At 38.0% G+C, this 21,305-nt stretch overlaps 1 protein-coding gene and 1 long non-coding RNA gene across 22 annotated transcripts in view; both read right to left on the reverse strand.

Annotated features, from left to right (window-relative positions):
* TCF4 (transcription factor 4) overlaps nucleotides 1-21,305 on the reverse strand; it is a 276,489-nt gene that overhangs the window by 53,365 nt on the left and 201,819 nt on the right. The gene's annotated exons all lie outside the window — the stretch shown is intronic.
* On the reverse strand, nucleotides 2,857-7,779 carry LOC140334252 (uncharacterized). The gene is made up of 2 exons (XR_011921497.1): nucleotides 7,653-7,779; nucleotides 2,857-3,143 (listed from the first exon to the last, which is right to left on the reverse strand). It is a non-coding gene; the product is annotated as an uncharacterized lncRNA (long non-coding RNA).

Genomic DNA, 21,305 nt, shown 5'->3' on the forward strand with positions numbered 1-21,305 from the left:
TTACAGAGAAGATTATGAACAGGTAGGTAAGTTTGTAGAAGAGACATAGCCTATGTCACAGAAGAGACGTAGCCTATATTGTAGAAGAGACGTAGCCTATATACTACGCCTGTAGAGGGGACGTAGAAGAGATATTGGCTTTATTGCAGAAGAGACACACACAGTCTGTCTCTGTTGCAATAAAGAGCCTGACTCCTCCTTATTTTTTAAGTTTAGTTTAGTTTCAAATTGCAAATTTACAACTCACATTTCTACAGCAAGGACAGAAAGGGGTTAATTTAGATGTTGTTCACCTAGAAAACTTCATTACTAAGTAAACAAATAACTATGTAGGAAGTGAAAAACTTCTCATTTGACCAAGACATCCTACAACATTTGTGTGTGTTCTGGTTTTGCAGCTCAGTTCCATTAAAAGAGAAGACATGGTTTTATTTAGCTTTATCAATCACTTAGATTCGTATAAAATATTTGATCTGTGTATACGATATGTTACTTGGAAACACTATATATGACTATTTCCCCATTTTGTCTGGTTTTGACCATCTTTTAAAGTGGTCATTTTGGCAGTTAAATACCACAAAAGCCATCAGTGTTACCTCTGATTTTCCCTTTTTTTTTTTGTTAGAGGGAAGTCAATTTGTTTATATTCCCTTTGATATGTGTTAGGGTCAAGGCCTGTTTCCTGGCCTGACCTGTTTTCAGGATCGCAGCGAGCCAGCTCAGTCATTTTGAGTCAGGTCCATAATATAAGCCACATGTTGCTGGTTCTGATCTGGGGAGGGATGGGGGGGGAGAAGGAAGAGGATGATGAAAAGAGCAGCCCCCTCACGTGAAGTGCATTACCAGACCAGCATGGATAGGGCCGGAAGGAAAACCCACCCACCTCAGCCTGCGTTTATTCTATCAACCTGCAATTGCAAGAATCAAATCCAGATGTCGGCCTTTCCAGATCTTTCTCAGAGGACAAACATGCGAAGGGCCCAGGGCCTGGGCCTGCCATCACAGGATAATTGAGACCATATGACACGCAGAGCAGAACAGCAAATGCAAAGCGCTTTTCCCCATCAGCCCCCTCCTCCCTGGTGTAAGGATGAAATTGCAGGGCCTGCTGAGCCTCTAAGTGCATGGTGCACCATGAAAAACAAGTGTATGGGCAGAAGAGAGCCACCTGTAAGAGGAGGATAACCTCCCCTCCTCCTGCCACATGTCAACCCCCTGGAGACTGACACGGGGTGAAAGGTCAATAAGGGCTAATAAAAATGCCTGTCCAAAACAGCAGGGGACACATACAGGTGGAAAGCATGCAGTCCTAATCTGCCATCGGAGGATCTGGCTCAAGCAAATGTGATTATAACGGAATACAAGTTCTAATGTGACATTTAAATCAAAAGCTCAGCAACCTAATGGAGAACTTAGAGAACTAAAAATAACTGTGTTACTGCTGCCTGCATTTTGTATCTTTATGTAGAAGAACTTAGAAACTGTGTTAAATTATAAAGTATCAATGCAACAAAAACCTGAATGTGACGCAGGGCTTTCGGCATCTCCAGGTGATTGAGCAAATAAAACACAACGGGAATAGGCTAAGCAGCTGGGAACGGAAAGGGTTTGGAGATTTAAATGGCAAAACTGGGACTTTTAAATCTGACTTTAAACACAATTTAAAAAATGGCAAATTATTATTAATTAGTTAAAAAAGTTTTTTGATGTCTGTGCTGACTTATGCTAGATTTAGACTTGTGTAGCTAACAATTCACTGTGCATTACTGTAACATATATAACATGGCGCTGTTATGTGTCGGGGTGAAGGTGGTGAGTTGGGGAGCTTTGCAACACACTAATCCAGCACATCACACCTATTTTGTGTCAAACACATCACTTGCATTGTAATAGCTGAAAATGGGCTACTCCATTACAACATTCGATAACATGCAAAATACCAAACACACAGACAAATCTTGATCATTTATGTCAGTGCCTATCCTTGGAGAAACAAATATTGTTACCCAACTGTCTTTTGGCTTCAAAACTTTGAGTCATTAGCTAGGAAAAAGTAGGAAGCCAGTGAAGTCCAAACAGAGAACTAATCAGCATGCTGGTTGAATGGCCAAAACATCCTAAAGAGGAGATGACAGGAGATAATAATTGAAAACCAAAGCATTGCCCAGCATGTATATATTGCCATTTCAATGGGCTCAGCAGATGCAGCTGAACGTGAAAGGTACATGAAACTCCTTCTAAACAGACAATAAACAGCAATAATAATCTGAAAGCATTTGCATCTCTAACCTGTGATATTCAAAAAAAATGCTACCAGCATTCCTCTCTCAAACAAAAACAAATACCCTGATTTATTAAATCTCTCTGGAACTAAAGAAGATAGACTATCATGGGTGAACCTGAGTATGGAGTATGCATGTTCTCAACATGGGCTGCCTTCCAAAAAAAGAACATACTGGTAGGTAATTGGCTTTTAATTGGCCCAAAAAATTGGCATTAATGTAGGTTTAGTGTTCAAACCAGAATTTATTTTAAGCTGGGAAGAAATTGTAGGTGGGTGGCAGCCCCTCTATTGTGACCCAACTCCTTAATAACCACCCAAAAACAGCCCGCTGGCTACTGAAGTGCCGGGTGGTGCCAGGGAGGAAACTGATATTGTTAACATACTACTATAAAAGCAAGATTAGATTGTGAGCTCCTCTGACAGTGCCATGACGACAGACTGATGAAGAAGATGTCAGCGTTTTTAACAATGGTACTACTATTAAATCAGGCATGAACTTTATAAAGTTTTGTGGCTTATTTACTATTGGTCAATTATACTAGGGAATTAATAATAATATATACACACACACATACACCTACATACTTTAATGCTTTAACCAACAACTAATTTAAAAAATAAAACTGCACACCATAATGCACAAATACAGAAATGTGGACTAAGTGGCATTTTTTTGTTTTTTAAAACCAGATTTAGATTTTAAGCAGCGATGGCTTGTCCAGCCTCCCCCACCGAGCTACAGAGTATGAAATGGAAATATTTTGCAGATGAAAGAGCAGAATCGTACACTTGGTATTAACAGAGCCAACTCCTTCCAAGAACAGACACATCACTTCAACCCTGTGATGTCATCTGAAAGCTGAAAAGAAAAAAAAAAATAAAAGTAAAAAATAAATAAATTGACCAAGTTTATTTTTATATATTCTGGTTTCTGTCTCCGAGTGCTCGCATAATCAAACACGGCCTGATCAATACCATGTTTGTTTGGCGTACATTAAACAACTATAAAGCCATCCACAGAACAGGCCCTCTCTTGTAAGCACTTTGCATCATGGGACAAAACGGCTTTTGTAAGGAGGTAAAAAGGGCTCAGCGAATGAAGAGGGGCTCGTGTGAAAGCCGCGGCTTTAATTCTGTAACAGTTGCTGCTTTGGGGAAAAAAAGCATTTGTGAGTTTTCTTTCAGGTGCAGAAGAAAATTCCCTGAACCGTTTTAAATGGTACAAAATAGCTAAATATGCAGCTTAAACACAAATAAAGGAAACTCCTGTACCTGCCAAGAGATTTGTAAAATAAGGCACATACAGTAGTTATTCCTTCATCCATGCTGTGTGGATGCAGATTTATTTTATTCTTATTATGTGTTGCATGTTAGTTCTGTTGCATGTTAGTTCGACTGTAAGTCTAATACTTCCAAGAATGTTTTTTCTTTATCTACTTTTCTCTCTAGAAGGATGAAACCATCTTGCTTCAGGTATCATGCAGGGGCAGCATCTACTTCCTGGATATGCAGATTTAGAGATGGCTCGGTCATATAAATTAGGGTGCCTGTGCAATTTTTGGCTGTGTTTACAAATGTCTGGCACAGATAGCACTGCTTTGGTAAATCATTTCAGACTGATTACTGTGGGAGAGGAGACTGAGAAAATTGCCTGCAAAGGACTGGTGACATATTTCAGTCTAGGTCAGCGTTTCTCAACCAGGGTTCTGTAGAACACTAGGAATCCTCCAGGAGTTTGCTAGGGGTTCCTAGCAAATGAAGAGGGGCTCTGTGGCTCTCAAGTTGCTTTAACAGATATCAATGTTCTTTTTGGCTGTAAGGATGGTAGCCTTGCAATGTAAGAAGCATTCTTCCTACTGACCATCACACTAATGTACTGCGAGCTATGGATATAATAATTATAGAAGGGGCTCCCTGTAGACCTTACAGTCCTAATGCTCCAAAAAGGATAGCTCCCAATGGAGTAACCTATAGTAATAAACACAAAAACACCAACATGCTTTGCAGTCTGGTACCTGCGTGTTGTCCTAATAATGAGAATGTAATGCTTATCATTTTTTACCCATTCACTTGCCCCAGGCTTGCACCTCATTCCTTACCCTTAACCCTATTGTAATTTATCCCTATGTGCCGCTAGCACATCGGAGAATTTCAGTCATTGAATGCTCTGTTGGCTAATATAACATGTAGCAAAATTTAGCCAAAAACATATTACATTTTACTCATCAGCATATCAAGTAGTAAAACCCAATAAATACGACAATTAATATTGCATTTGCTTGAAGTTCAGCTTTAAAGCATTTCCTCCATCCCTCGAGAGCTGCTTTACAGAGGATCCTGGCCATGATATATGATATAAACATGATAGAAAGTAGGACACAAAGTCAAAAAATACGACCTAGTGAAGCAGAAAGAACACCTTCACCTGGATGTACATGCATTTCTACCTTGAAAAAAATGAGATTTAGATTCTTTTGTTGTCCAGGAGAATCTAATACTTGTCTCTGTGTTTCATGCTATTAAAGAAGTCTGCAATATACCACTAAAAGTTAGAAAGGAAAGAGGAAATACACTAATTAATCCTAAAGAGGGTCAAAGAGAGAAAATACCACAACCTTGAAAGAAACCTGCTTACTTCTGGAAATGCTATTTTCCTGGCTGTCCTGAGACTATAGTGCTTTCTAAGCCATGTAAAAGGAATAAGGAGTATTGAAGCCACTGAATCAGCAGGATGGCCAGTATGTACATAATGTCAACCCACATGGCCCATCTAATGGAAAATATTGTGGGTATTCTATGCTTTGCAATAAAATAAGACAGTATGACAACATGCCCACTGTTTATTCAAGGTACCCCTACAGTTCTTTTGCCCAAGACACAATAGCCACTGCCGGGTAGCAACTCAATAGCAAAAGGATTGCTTGAGAGGGTAAAAAATACATCTGTTCCCATTAATTCACAGGCCAGACATGTAAGTTGTTCTTCCCTCCTTTTATTAAACAATGAAGAAGATTTCTTGCTTCATTGTGAGCATGACTCCTTGAAAATGGGTGAGTGGTTTGTTTGCACTCTTTCGTTCAGCCTTTCCCAACATTTTACCCATGAAATACCCTTTAAAATCCTTTCTGGCCTTGGGCAACCCCCAGCTAAAACTAAGGTATTGTGGTCAGTGGAAACAAAGCCTATGTGGAATGAATGCTCCTCCTACAGTGGTAGCAAGAATATCACCTTTAGAGACAAGTAAAAAAACATTTAGAGTCACACAGATGCTTCTACCGAAAGACGATGACCCTAGAGCTAAGAAGGCATCGTCTAATTGGAGATCCACCGGCCACAGCTCGAAAAAAACCCTAGATCCTTCTACCAGCTTCTGAAGGAACTCTGGGTATCTTTCGAACCCTGAATGAAAATGGCTGCTGTAGCTATTAAATTGCTGTTGAGCTGTTGTTTTAAAAGGGGATACAGGGGCAATTCTTTTAGAGTACTTACTACATACAAACTACATACAAATGCACAATTTTATAATCGTCTGGATAAACCATTTGTATACGCACATTCTGGGGGTAGGGGGGCTACACCGTTTAGTCTGAAAAACATTTGGTGAATGTCAGAAAGGTTATTACCAGTTATCAAGATCCGAGAAGTAAATGGGGAGGTATACTGTATACAACCATCTTTAAAATTGATGTATCTAGTTTGACAATGATTGGTGATCAATGCCAATGATGAAGTGAGCAGACGAGGATAGCGTAGAGCATAACATACCAGTGGTACCAAGGGATTCCAGCTTCTAGAAAGGGCAGAGATTTTTCAGACTGTGTGAGTAAGAACTGAATATTTAATCCAAAAAGAAAATGCACTTTACTTTGTAAATACTGCTTTATATAAACTTCCCAAAAATTCGCTGAACAGGGGTCTATATTAAGCAGAGAATCTGACATTCACGGAAACATTACCTGGTGGAGAATCTTCCAGGTTCATATCAATCAATAGCAGAAATTGATTTTTTACCAGGGAATGATTTTGTGAATGTCAGATTCACTGTTTTAAAAATAAACCCCTAAGAGAGAGTACTAGCACTGTGAACCAATCAGATTTTAATAAATTATGCGATACAGTAAATATCACGTTTCAGGCAATGGGAGTAGCAAAGTGGGCTGTTTAGAGTTCCATAAGTAGGTTGAAGACTGGGAAGAGACACAAGGACTTAAAGTAGTATGTAGGAGTAAATAGTAATAAAATTGTCTAGCTATAGATTTAAATAAAAGTTATATGAATCACAGAAATTGCTGATCAGAATTGCACATGTTTTTTCAGGTATGACTTTTTCACATACCTGTATTTCAAACTGTGCATTTTGCTGTCTCAGCCCTAAGAAGATCCTGATATCAAACAAGCTAAATAGTAAATTATTAGTAACAATAAAATTCTAAGAAGAGGAGATAATCCATATTCATTAAAAACAAATCATACAAATAAAACCACGTAACTGAAAAGAGAACGAAAAGGACGGGCAGTGGAAAAGCTGATTTAGCAGCATCAGTAGGTCAAATCGTTTAATATTAAAAATAAAACTGATGAAAGGCAATGTTTGCCTATTTGCCAGCTTGGATGTCAGTGGCCATTAATAAATCTAACAGCTAAATTTACTCTTACTCACTGGGGACTCCACCAGTTAGAGTCAAATAAATTTTCTTTAATTAAATAGAATTGTCGTCTTCCTCCAGCACCATCATCCCCAATTATTACATCCTAATCAGCCCTTTTGGGAAAAGTAGCAAATATAACGTGGCTGAGAGGCAAATTCCCCTAAAACACATTCGTTTTAATGTTGAAACGTCCGTCATTCTTTCCCTTCTAGAGTCACAGCGGAGGAGAACAGGTTTGTTGCTGGGCATTTAAATATAAATGAGTGCGCGTCTATCATTAAAAGCGGCACCCCACTGGCTCCAACATTTCTAGCTGCAAGCACAGACCCCGCAATTTACTCAAGAAAAGAATATCTTATTGACCCCCCCACCACCATTTTCCAGATATTACACTGTATAAAGACTTGTAATAAAATAAAGATTTTCTTTTTAAAACTTGGCAAAACTGAGGCTTGGAAGAGACTCAAGGAATTTCTCCGAGTCACAAATCCAAGGTTTTTGTTAGGAATGTTTCCTGGCTGTTACATAACTGAAACCAAGAGACTATAACATAATCATTTGAAATGCCATAAAATAAAATGGTATTGGCTTTTTTCAAGGGAGGGAAATAAAACGTGGAAAAGGCCAAAAATAATTGTGGTAGGACAGCAAGGCATTAACTGTGTGTCCCACCAAAACTTTTATCACTAGTTTTAGCTAAAGTGGGGAAGGGCTAGTACCTTGGTCAAGTCTTTACGGTTGTCTGAAGCTCCATTGGCGATTTCCTATTATTTACTGTAGTGGCTGCAACAATCAGTATCACGAGACAGAATGACGGTAAAATGCATAACATCTGCTACCTCTTTGGTAGACCTTCTTCCTTTTGATCTTTACAATGTCTGGAAGATGTACAGTATGTACTGAGTTGTTGTGCGGATTTAGCATCTGACTGCACTGTAACGCTTCTAAAAATACGTCAGTGCCTTTCACTGTTAGTACGATACACTGAATGTTTTTCTGGGAGGCCAAAATATGTAATTTCACCTTACAGAACTCTAAAGATAAATATATAAATCAAATGCACAAAACACATGTAGGCTTTGCATGGCAAATACATTTTGGGGAAAATAAAAGGCTTACCAGGACCTACACCTTACAGAATTTTTTTTTTATTATTTTACATGTGACTAAATCGCGTGAGTAAAGACAATGAAAACACATGTAATGTAAGCAACTGCAAAAAAGGAACTGATATATTTCTATGATTGCATATGCTCTCAATAAATGTACTGGTGGATGCTACTTAATGGACCGATTAATTCCAGGATCCATGGCCAAAAAAAATCCAGAGCCCCTAAAAAGACTAGGGTTCCTCCAGAAGTTGCTAGGGGTTTCACAAGGCATGATAAATTTGACATTTTAACTGACGCCAATGGTCTTTTTGGCTTCTGTAAGTGTGAGATTCTTTTCAATGGTCAGCGATGTAAGATGCATTCTTCCCACTGATCATCAAGCAATGTACTGTGCGATGTGGATACAGTAATTAAAGCAGGGGGTCACAAAGACCTGAAATTTTCTTCAAAGGTTCCAGAAAGGCTGGTCTAGTGTACATATGTATTGTACTTTACCATAAATATTTATTAACAATTTCTTGTACATGGTCGTTCATCAAAAACTTTTTGAAGTGATATTTCAGACTAATAACATAGCTGTAAGATTGACAATCAAGGCCTGGAACATAATTTCTTCATAAAATGCACTAAAACAAAAAAAAGGGAAACTTACAAAGACTTTTTGAAATATGCAAACTTTGTCTGCAGAAAAACAGATAAAAACAAAAAATAAAGAAAGACATAAAGACTGCACAGGTTCCTGCACACCAAACAGAGAACTAAAATACGTAAATGTGTTATAAATAATAAACCTCTAATTTGCAATTTAAATTTGGCTTCACAAGTTAAAAATAAAAAGTAAATGGAAACTGTAACAAAGGCAACGTACTGCATTGAGAGACATCCTAGAGCATGACAAAATATACAAAGCTTCTGACATAATCAAGCAGTTAATTATCAGCAATTTGACATGGCCGTAAGTGTTCAGGTGAGAATGTACCATGCCTTGTGGTGCAATGGTATATAAAAAGAAGAGAAAAAAGTTTAAAAAATTGGGCTGCAAACCAGGCCTTAATACTGCTAAAGAAGAGGATTTGTCCTTACAGTATTTGCACTGGGACACATATCTCTCATGATAAGCAGGTTGAAATCTGAACTTCAGTTTTGGCTAGTTGTACAGCCTCCTATCCTGTACTGAAATGCTTACTTTGATTTCACTTCACAGTGAAAGATATAGGTTCCTTTCCTATAAAAAAATTCTAGATGTGTAGGATAGTGTGTCCTACACCAGGAGCTGCAGATCCTTCCTCAGGCTGCCACGTCATTACTGTGTGTCGTAGGGACAAAGTGGCTAATGAAAGAAGCTACAGCACACATTGGGGACACGCACTGGAAGTGGAGCTTTTCAAAAAAAATATAGCACACCAAGTTATGTAGCTTCCTCTTTTACTTGTTGCCAATGACATGTTTTTCTAAATGCAAGGACAGGATCACTTTAAAATAAACCTCAAAGTACACTAAAGTAAACCACCTGGCTAAGACCCAACAACATTTCAAGAGCAGCAGGATCCACTATTCTGCCATGGGGCATAAGAATACCAATTCTCCATGCTCTTCAGGGCTGTCTTTACATGATCCTATGTATAGGGATGTATTGAATGATTTTTGATACTTTTATACACAGTCCCCAGATTAATTATGTCAGCCACCAAAGGGTTTGGGCCACTCACAACTCCAGAAATGCCCTGCACATCTAGGATGTCTTAAAATGAATCCACTGAAAATTAGATTTCACTTATGGGGGTTCATAATTGTTGGGTTGTATGACCTCAGGATATTAAAAGAGTCTCCAGAAAGGTTTTCCTGCCCGATACCTGTCTTTGCTTCCTCATTCCCTGAGCTCTCTCTAATCTGCCATAATGGAAAATAAAACCCCTTTAGGACCCCCTTCCTAATGGATGTACCAAGTTATTAGAGCAGGAAACCAAGATGCAGAAATGTTTTTAATTCGCTGACAAAAATAAAAATTCAAGAGGGTGGTTGAAGGCAATACCTGGCTTCTATCCAAGACACAAATATCAGTTTTAGGTTAGATGACCCTTTGGGGCATTTCCTTAGCTGACAGGTTGACTTTAAATCCTACAAACTACAGTGTTTTCTGCTGGAATAAACAATATAATTTGCCTGCAAGCCGCAACTATTTTGTCAAAGTGACTTTTTTTTCTTATTTCAATCTGCCTTGATTTTTTTGCTCTCTTTTCTTGATGATCTAAATCGTGTTTTAGAAAAGCAGCTTCCTGCAGAGGTGGTATAAAGGATGGAAATCCAAAAATGCTTTTTATCCACAGCCAAGTTTCTGAAGGAAAAAAAAAAAAAAAAAAACAAGTAAGGATTTTAAATGGCTTTAATAAAAAGCATGTGCAGATTAGCTGGGAAGTGAAGCAAACTGCAGGGTAGAGGAGCCATCTTGTGCTTCCTCCATCGCTTTCCAGGCCAAGCAGCAATCGTATCATGGCATTGCATCATGCTAGAAGCAATTTCTAAACCACTCGAGACCTTATTGATTGAGAGATTGTGCTCTTATCTCCGGACGGTATAAAATCTCAGGGGGATATCTCAGAATAACCGCTTCCCCCAAAAGACCTCTTATTATTTCCTCACCTCAGCGTTTATGACACGGATCAGTGACAGCCCTCCAGATAAAACTGCAGCATCATCAGGACACAAACCACAAACAACAGGCAAGACTGACACATATGTACAAAATAAGAGAGACATGATAGAGATACACAGAAAGAGGGGAAGAATTTGTAACCGCAGACAGTCTCAGGCTGTTGTGAATCACAGATGGGTACAGTACAAGTTAAAGTCTGTGACATACCATCATCTTTATTCATGAACTTAATATGGAGGAATTGTTATGGACGTCAAATAAAACCTAAACCTGTCAAATATTACAAAAAAATGATTGCAGTATTGTATTAAAAATTAAATATATTTTTACAAAGTATAATTATCCAAATCTGTCAACTCCTATAGAGCAACATTTAGGGTGGGGCAGCAATAATCAATGACATGCCAAACACACTTGCAGTGTTGTTGCAGAAGCTGTCCACCTTTGCAGACCTCAAAACCATACCCCAGATTGAGCAGGAGAAGTCAGCAATCACAGCCTCCATGTTTCTCTTTAGTCCTTCAGTTTAAAAGTTATTCTGGCATGTTTTTTTTTTTAAATAAATGTTTCAGATGAAGAATGCACAATCAGCAAGTTACAGGTGAAAAAAAATGCAAAAAATGTGAGCATGTGCTTTAAGGCAGCAACACATCATTTAAATCATGGGGGTTTGTAACATATGGATATAAGATGTACCATTTTATCTGCAGCTAACAAATATTCCAACATCATGAATCAATTAGCAAAATTGACCTCTTGGGAATTATTTTTGATCTGCAATGAGTACTCAAACATATTACTAATTGGCACTCTACTTCAAAGGCTTGCCGATGGATGGTACAGTGCTTTACCGACTCTCCACCTTGCTAGGACTTGCCCTGTGTGGGATGAGTATGCAGTTCCTGGCATTCAGGAGCTAATGCAAAGACATCGCTGGGTTAGGAGAACATCGGAGCTTTGTTGTTTTACCATTCCAAATGCTAGAATCTGCTTGGTTGCTATAGGTGGAAATATTATTTTTATTATTTATATAGATATATATATATATATATATATGTGTGTTATTCCATAGCTCTTTCACAGTTTAGAGAGAATACATTACTGATAATAATTCCTATGTAATGCACAAATGTTTTTAAGGGACCCTGTCACCAACTTTGTATTTCTAAATAAACATCAGCATGGAAAAGTGCAGTCAATGAATTTACCACGCATGTTTTTCATTTTGAGCAATGCTAGGATTGTGCAGAGCTACAACATTTTTAGGAAGGCTGTGTCTGCTCCTCTCTTAGCAGCTGACTGCTAGTTTGCTAATTTTCTACAGTCAAGTGAAGAAGATTTCATGGTAACTGTTGAGGCGGGAGCATGCTTCCAAGCCGATCTCCAGTGTGCACATACTGAAACACACAGCAAGGTCAGGAAAATCAAGGTTCGCAGCCTGCTTGGCACCCCTGATTTCATGATAGGATGGTTGTAGCCAAAATGCATGGGAAGGTTTTTGGGGCAACTAAAGTTCTAAAAAGGTACAACAGGTAAATAAAACATAGGTAATGGTTCATGCGGGGGGAAGGATGAAACAGGAACTCTTAAAGCACTGGATCAACATGACAAGGTGGTTTGGTAATGGCAGAACCTGTATTTCATTCAGTATAGGTCACATACACATATATATATGTATATATATACTGGGCAGCACGGTGGCTCAGAGTTTAGACATTGGCAGCACTAGGTCCCAGGTTCGAATCCTGGCCAGGACAGTATTTGCATGGAGTTTGCAGTTTCTCCCCGTGTTTGCATGGATTTCCTCTAGGTACTCCGCTTTCCTCCACATTCCCAAAAAAATATGGAGTTGGGTAATTTCCCCAAAACTGACCTTAGACTGTATAGATGACATATGACTATGGTAGGGACATTAGATTGTGAGCTCCTTTGAGGGACAGCTAGTGACATGACTATGGACTTTGTACAGCGCTGCATAATATGTCGGCGCTATATAAATACTGTGTAACAATAATATTAATAAATAAATACACACACTTGTGTTCCTTTATATAAAAAGTCAAATATCATTCAGATTAATAGATTAAAAGTTTTTTATGCATTTATTCTGAGCGATTACATCAACCACAACTAAATGTGAACCCTACAAGGCAAGAAAGATTTAGGAACAGTAAGTTCTACACCCTCTCTGTTTATATATGCATCGTTCCGATACATTGAAACATTCAGACTATTCGCCAAGTTTCATGTGGCGTTACCTTATGTTCCAGTTACTATTTGCATTCCCAGAATATATACTTTGTTAGGCTCTTCCTTTCAAGTTTCTCTGTTGGCCTCATCAGACTTTTCTAGATTTTAGGCAACCCTTTAATGCATGTGATGATTATCTAAAATCTTTTCTAGAAATCAACACAGTACAGGCTCTGGATGTGTGTACAGCGTTCTGACAATGTTTACTGGTGCTAAGGCCACATTTACCATCCAAGGCCCAAGGATAAAAAGCAGCTGTCAGTTTGTGCCACTATTCGTTCCTCATCAAAACACTTTAATGTGATAATAAACATGCAAATGAGCCTTCATATTAAGATTAAGGACAACATTTCAGGAATCAAGGATTCCAGCAGGTTGTACTTATCCTAAAGTTAACCTGTCACAAACCTGGAAAATTGAAACAAAACAGATAATGAAAAAATGAATATAGATTTGTTATTTTTAGTGACCACAGCATTCCTTGAAAGTTGCTAACTTTTTATGCAAATATTAAAGCTGATCTTCAACCACCTTTAACTATAATTCAGATTTGTTTTAAATAATAGGTATTTAAAAGTTAAAAATGTCTGATGAAACAATAACATTCTAAAAACACTTTTTATGCAATGGTTGTTTTTTAGCACTGTCACTTTACTGTCTTGATAACACTGGCACCTATGCTATATGGGTTACAGTTGTTCAGACAGTTTTTCTCAACCAGGGTTCAGCCAGAGGTTGCTAGGGGTTCCCTGAGCAATGGGCAATTTGTACCCTTCAGGTCAGTTTAAATGGCAATAACTTTGTTAACTTTTTTGGGTAAGGGTGACATTCTTCCCATTGGCCCGCAATGTAAGGGGCATTCTTTCTACTGACCACCACACTAACATACTGTGAGCTGTGGATATTACATTAGGGGATGCCTGAAGACCTGAAAGTTCGATTAAGACCCACCCCCACCCCCCATGTTTGAAAGGGAAAAATTGGCTGGTTTAGAGGTTCTCTTCAATTTGACTTGTTCCTGCACACAATATAGTTCATTTAAATCTGCCCCATTACAAAAGGAAATACCCCTTATGGTGTTCAGTGCCTGTAACCAGTATTTACATCCAAATATTTCTATTCTTGTCTTCTGTGTGTCCCCATTTTTGCACTCCACCTATATTCAAGTAGACTATTCCAATCATGCAATGGGAACTTTGCTTTTTTTGCTCTAAGCTGTGTAGTCAGTCAGCCTAATATATGAGTATTTGGATGTATTTATTAATAGCTCTTGATACATTCCTGCTTTTCCATTGCAATGCTTCAAAGTAGGCTATATTTGCTAAAAGCAGGATTTACGAGCACATGCACTGGCGTGAATGATTTGATAAGACCGCCTACTTTAAGATCCAAAATTAGGTGAATTATTTCATGCATTGGCTATATATATATATATATATATATATATATATATATATATATATATACACATATATATATATATATATATATATATATATATATATACACATACACATATATATATATAAAAATAAAGTGTTGGGTGATGATTGGGAAAGGTATATTTGGAAAGGTTTTGAGATATTTTATTGAAATGTACTTAGACATCTTCTGTTGCGACCACATTACATTAACACCTTGTGAGTCACATGTCAACACGTCATTCACCCAACTTAGTAATGCATTAATTACAAATTTGCCGGTTGAGTGACAATTCTGGGAGGAATGAGCACAGACTAAAAATACTTAGTATAGGCATTCTTTTAGTCATATTCAGTAAAATTTTTAGGATACAGTTGAGAAAAGTAAACAATTGGCAATGTTAAAAATGAGATTGTAGCATAATCAAACTATTTGTTATATTATATATATAATGGAATCTTTCTATAGCATGCAAAAATAGATGCCCATTCACCCTCATCTGCAGATACTCACCATTACATATATTGCCCTACACCATTCATCCACCAAGATCAAAGAGAAGATTCCAACATGCCGGCATGTGACCACGCATGTGAGCTCCTAAAAGTCCAGCTATTGTTGTCACATGAGATAGCTAGCAGTACACACCTAGATGGACCAGGTGCAATGTTCCAGGGGCTGACAATAAGAACCTGTAAGAGCAAAGTGCCCATTCACCTTAAAGTGTAACTAAATCTCCACTATGGTGACTGTTCTTTAATGTATGAACCATGTATATGCACTGGTAGAAGATTTATACTCAACCCAATCTTGCTTCTGGTTCCTCAGATCTTTGCGCCCTTGTGTATCTTTGGCCTCTGGCAGTATTTTTATGTTTTTGGGAACATTGGATGGCTACGTGCCCTGCCATGTTCTGTGGTTCCAAATGCCGACCCCTACATCATTACCATCACCTGTAGGGGCTGGTAACATGATGTGGGCCACCGAGCATTCAACACAGCTAGAACTGCAGGACGCCAAGATTCTGTCAGAGGTGAGCGGCAGGATAGCTGAGTATTAATCATTTTTACTGACAAGATATGCTTTAGGATCTCTCATCAGGGTAGGTCAAAGTGTGGTCACTAACAAACCACGAGGCTGAGCACAAAGCGTCAAAGAACCCTGAAAGTCATGGCTCTGAGCATGCAGCACACTGAAAGATTCCCAGCAATGAAAGAGTGGGTACATTTTTTTCAATTACTACAATAAAATATTTCATGACACCCACATGTGACAGCATGAATATATACACCTATTTTAAACTCCATTTACAAACAGAGTGCTGCGCGTTCGAGCTGAATTCGAGCGGCAAAGATAGTTACTCACTCGCAATTTGCTAATTTGAAACCATAAGGAAGGATATAAGCATGTTACATTTCTCATAAGAGTTAATGACTAACATTAGAAACCTCTTAAAATGTGCCCGGAAAACATATCCTTTAGGAAAAAAAAAAAAAAAAGACATAATGAGCCACCATCAAAATGGAGGTGCTAATATGAAAGCAATTTAGTAATACCCAAAAACAGCTTCTGCACAGAGGTAATTTATGGCATGGAGAGGGGAACTCTGATAATATTAATAAAGATAACTAAGCTGCAACCGCGGAGTCAAATTTATACCATGCGCTGAATGTGTGATCGTTGGGAGGAAAAAAGTAGTTAATAGACTATTGTCTCATTTTACTAAACATTGTCTAAACAAAACGGAAGTGCATTTGTTCTCTTTACACAGAAATAGCCATTTTGTTTGCTCACATACATAAAAAAAAATATCACATGCCAGGGCCAGTTGTTGGAAAAGGGTCCCCCTAAACATGCCATGGGTTAGTTGCATCAAAATTTCAGTCCCTGTACTTTTCCATGAGCCTTGGTGTTCTAAAACTTTCCTGCTTTCTAATTGTATAACAATGGGTTTGGTGAAGTTTGGTCTATAACATACTTTATGTAACCTTTTTCTTGTTGTTTTTTTCCCCAAACACAGCAATACTAATCCCCTCAAGCCTTTTGCAACCATTTCTTGCCTACATGGACTGGATTCAGTGTCCACTTCACATCATTGCTCCTGACTGGTTTCCTAATAATAAAACAATACCGTCCTATTGGGTTTGGCACAGACATTGGTAGTCTTCACCAGTGGCACATGTGGAATGACAATGCAGGTACACAATTGAGACAGTCATCATTTCATACCATAAAATGTATGAAAAAAAAAAATCATGGCAAGATTGGCAGGGATGTATTTTAATGAAAACTGCAGATTTAAAAAGAAATAACATTAAACAACTTTTTTTATGAAGAGCGTTAACAGATTCCTTGTTTGCAGGACATGGAAAGATTTGAAACCATTTTTGAGAACAAGATACTTTCTAATAACAACCATCAATGCTTGTTTTAACATCAACATTCACTTTGTGACATATAAAACCGAAATGGTTTCTACCAAATGACACTCACTCTGTCCTACTTGATGAATAAAAACTTGTAAGAGTATGCTGTGAATGTCATTATAAAATGTCTAGACCTTCTCTAAAGAAAACATGATAGAGTTAGATATCCCAAATCTCATATTATTAGCCTACTGTGTCCACATGCAAATCAAACTTTCTGGCCACTTTGAAACCATTAAAACACATTGCTCATTAGATTCTGAGGGCTCTATGTCACGCTGGGTGTGAGATCTAAAAATCCATCTCTGCCCACCCACCAGAGCCATTACAATGGGTGTCATAAGCTTGTAGCTTGATTATCTGTTTATTTAATGTACAACATTACACTAGGGTAAGGGCTCGGACTTCGGAAAATGGATGCAGATTATGCCAATTTTTTGTTTTACTGTTACTGCTAAATTTTAATTGCTAATGAGAGAGTAATGACGAAGCAATGCCAATGGAGCGGGTAAGATGGGTCCTATTGATTCTGTTGCTGCCCAGTTATTACCAGCTTCAGAACTGCTGGTGTGGCTTTACTTCTGGGTGTTTATTTGTTCACTGTGCTGAGCTTCCTACATATAAACACTAAAAACTGAAAAACTAAAATACGATCAAACAAACTACAGAACGACAAGAGAGTGAAAATAGGACATTGCATGAAAATGTATCTTAAAGTTTACTTGTGTTTGCTCACGCAGTGTAAAGCAACTTTTTCCCTTTGTGGGAGCCCTTACAAAGCTGACCTTCCTTTTGCTCCCTTGACATCTCATTTGACCACCATAAGCAAAGAGAAGTCTTTTCTAATCTTTAGGATGCAACATGGAGCTCACACATTATTCTCTCCCCATCCCTAGTTAATAGTACTGGATACCTAATAACAATACCCAAAAGGTGGAACCATTTGCTCCCCACACCTAAAACTACAAGACATTTTTCTTAACCCTCAATAGCTAAATTCAGCAGAGTAGGAGGGAAGAGAAGAGATATTGAAGGTACTTTAGGTGGAGTTGACACCAAAGTGAACTTCTACAGGAATTTTCCCATCATGTGAACTGCATCTCAATGAAAATTCTGGGAATATCAGCCAGTTATACAAGAAGGAATCTATCTAGCTAGATTCAATGCCAATCCAGTTCTCATAATGATAAATCATTTTGCCTGATCAATGACCTTAAGTATCAAAACCAAAGATTTTAACTAAATAGTGATAACCAGTATTATGAGAATCAGGTCAGCAATGGCAGCCTTCAAGTTTAAACATGTCTAATTTACACACCAACCAAACTACACACCTACTGTATGGCCCCGGGAATCTCAGAACTGGTGGTAGCAACGCAATCACACCAATAGGCAGACTCAGCACATAGAGGTACTGGTAACACAACAGCTAATTAGTACAACCACCGTATGTTTGGTACATTGTGAGAAACAACTAATTACCTTTAGGCTGTGAGAAAAAAATAGGAGGAAACCTTTAGCTCAGAAACACATTACAGCCTGTGAAAATGTAAATATATATTTGTATTTATAGATAACAAATGTTCATTATTTCTTATGAAACTATGGGGAAAACTTACACAAAATCTCATTTAAAAGTCAGTGTATCTGGGCTTCAATAAAATGTAATGTATGATTGATAAAATGCGGTAAATTTCTAAGGCTTATCTTAAAGCTCAACAGTCCACCAGCAACTACCAGTTTTGAGTTTAACAGTTCACCCGGTCTGCATGGGCGGTCACATCCAAAAATGTAATAAACATTAAGACTTAAAAAATATACACAAACTGCTTGAAAGTCAGTTTTATTATTTTTTAAATCTAAAGCTTTCAATAAAATTACTAGTGATTCTATATGATTATAAGGGAGGGGGGGAGGGTTTTATCCAGCAGGGTTCCTCACTTTGATTCTCAAAAATCAGTTGATTGCCCAGCCTGAATTATATAATTTTAAAATGAGAAAAAAAGCAGGCTTTTTCTAAGGTGGAATTCTGAAGTGCAATTATATTTTAGTGATATAAAATGAAAGTTGCTATGTTTAGCATAAAACAACTATTCTTGATACATGATTGACTAGTAGTTGTGATTACATCAAAATACACATAGTGAACATGAAACTCAGCAATGTATCTCAAGTCCCCGACGCGTTTCGCCTTTCAGGCTTCCTCAGGGGATAATTTGAGATTTGCAAAATACATTTGTTTAATCACATTCATAATTAGTGAATAGAAACATCTGCAAGACGTCCATGTCAATAATTTCAATTTGGACAAGGGCAAAAATAGTGCAAAGTGGCTGGAGTTTAGGAGAGTTAGCTGTTTATAAAGGCTATAATAGATGCTTCTAGGTAAACATCATTTTGTTTTCTGTTCAGTGGAGCATAAAAAAGTAAAATAATGCAAAACCAATTGTAATGGATGAAGTCTTTGGCCAGGAGGATGATTCATTCAATATGCTCGACGAATACCAGGATAGCAATTTATAGGATCCAGTGAATCATTAGATACTTCTTGATCCTAATAGAGTAAGCTAGCTAACTAGATGGTTCTTTAGAAAGCAGAAAATTGCAAATATACTGGGCGAGGCATCCGCAGCTAGTCATGACAGCTATAAAAGTCCTTATTCAGGCACTTTCTACAAGGTGGCAATCCTTGTCTCTAAGTTGTGCTTCTGCCTTGTCACACAGTCATACGTACTTGCAAAGGTGACTACAAGTGGGCACTTTAACTCATATTAGGCAGACATGATCCATCAGAAAGACTGCCCAGAGAAATGCAATGCAGACATTGAAGGAGTGCATGCAGAAAGATGGATTTCTGGATTTCTATTTTTGAGCCCCAAAATCTCTAGGACATGATAATAAACATCTACAAAAGTAAGGGGTGCTTGTTTTTACACATCAACGTTTTTTGCTGATGAATGTTTCCAGAGAAAAGAAGAAATTAGAAAAAAAGGGTCTAATTCCTTGAAACCCAATGCAACAGATTTAAAATTTGGTAGGTACCTATATTATGAGTAGATACGTTAGACAACCACAAACTATATCTCCCCTCTCTCTCTCTCTCTCTCTCTCTCTCTCTCTCTTATATATATATATATATATATATATATATATATATATATAAAAATACATCAGTATTCTCTCCAGCCCCTTTTAACTGGGTGTACCACCCAGCAAAATTCAGTAACCAACCAAATGTTTTTGGGTGGCTATTGAAAAGTTGGGTCACAATACAGAAGTCTCCATCTGCCTAACGCTTCTTCCCACCCAGATGATGAAAGAGGCTCCATCCTCTTCAAGGGGACACTTAGCCGCAAACTAGGAACAACTTAGCGGATGGACCAGGAGCACACAGCAGGCTCATGTGGAAAGTATTGTTTTGTTTTTTTAAAGAGGGTTAGTCTACTCACAAACAAAAAACTTACCTTTGACAGCCTTCCCCCAGGCTGTCCAGTAATAAGGGACTCCAATGGCTGGATAGAGTTAGGAAGAATTCATATATCTGCTGGATTTGATTTATGTCTGTGACTTTAGAGAGATGATCCAAGATTTAACAGTCTGAACCTAACCTTAACTCACAATTTTCTCTTTATATAAAAGGGTAAGATAACCCTTTTATGTTAAGTAAAAATTCTGTTTGTTTTTTCTTTTTTTTAAGTGCAACATTCTTTTTAAAAAAAAAAAGTGCAGCACCGGCCCCTAACTCTGAATGAATGGGAGCGCAAAGCCTCCCGGGATACCTACGTCGCACATCCTGGGAGGCTCTTGGGTGCTTTTTCGTGAAAAGGGTAAACAATTGCCGATCTCACTGCCCATGGTTTTTTCCAGTCTATGTCTCCTGATCTCATGTCTGGGTCAGGTGATGTAGGAAGAAAAAATAGGAGGAGAAGGCAGGATGGCGGCGCCTGGAGCGCTGGCACGAAGACGGATGCCAGGACAACGCGGGACTCGATGGAAGACATCTCTGAACCGATCAACTGCCCTGAGGGATAAAGGGCAAATGTATTTTTTTTGTTTAGGCGGACTTTTGAGTTTAGTTCCTCTTTAAGCTTTGTAAACATTTCAGATAAAAGTGGTTGGTAGTGAGTAATCAACAAAAACAAATGTTTTCTGCAAATGGCCTAACAAACAATTTCATATATAAGTCAATGATATGGCAGCAACGCGATCGTTTGGACATGATGGCTGCTCCTCCTCTAAACCTAGGTGCATCTTATGGTCAGGGGCATCCTTTAGTTTGAAAAATATGGTATCTATCAGGACCTGAACACAATGCATTCAAAATCAAGTGCTTTCAATGTCAGCTAGGCACAGCACATATGGTGTTACCCTACAAAAGTAGAAGCCTATTCACTGTCCCAAGATAATATTCACTTAGCTTAGTGAAATAAATCTGTGTAAATCTGTGTACATGATGAATACCTAATTATGTGACAAAAGAAAAGATTTTGTGCTAGCACAAAAGTGAGA

The sequence above is a fragment of the Pyxicephalus adspersus genome, chromosome 6 (assembly GCF_032062135.1).
Source record: "Pyxicephalus adspersus chromosome 6, UCB_Pads_2.0, whole genome shotgun sequence".
NCBI classification, from domain to species: Eukaryota; Metazoa; Chordata; class Amphibia; order Anura; family Pyxicephalidae; genus Pyxicephalus; species Pyxicephalus adspersus.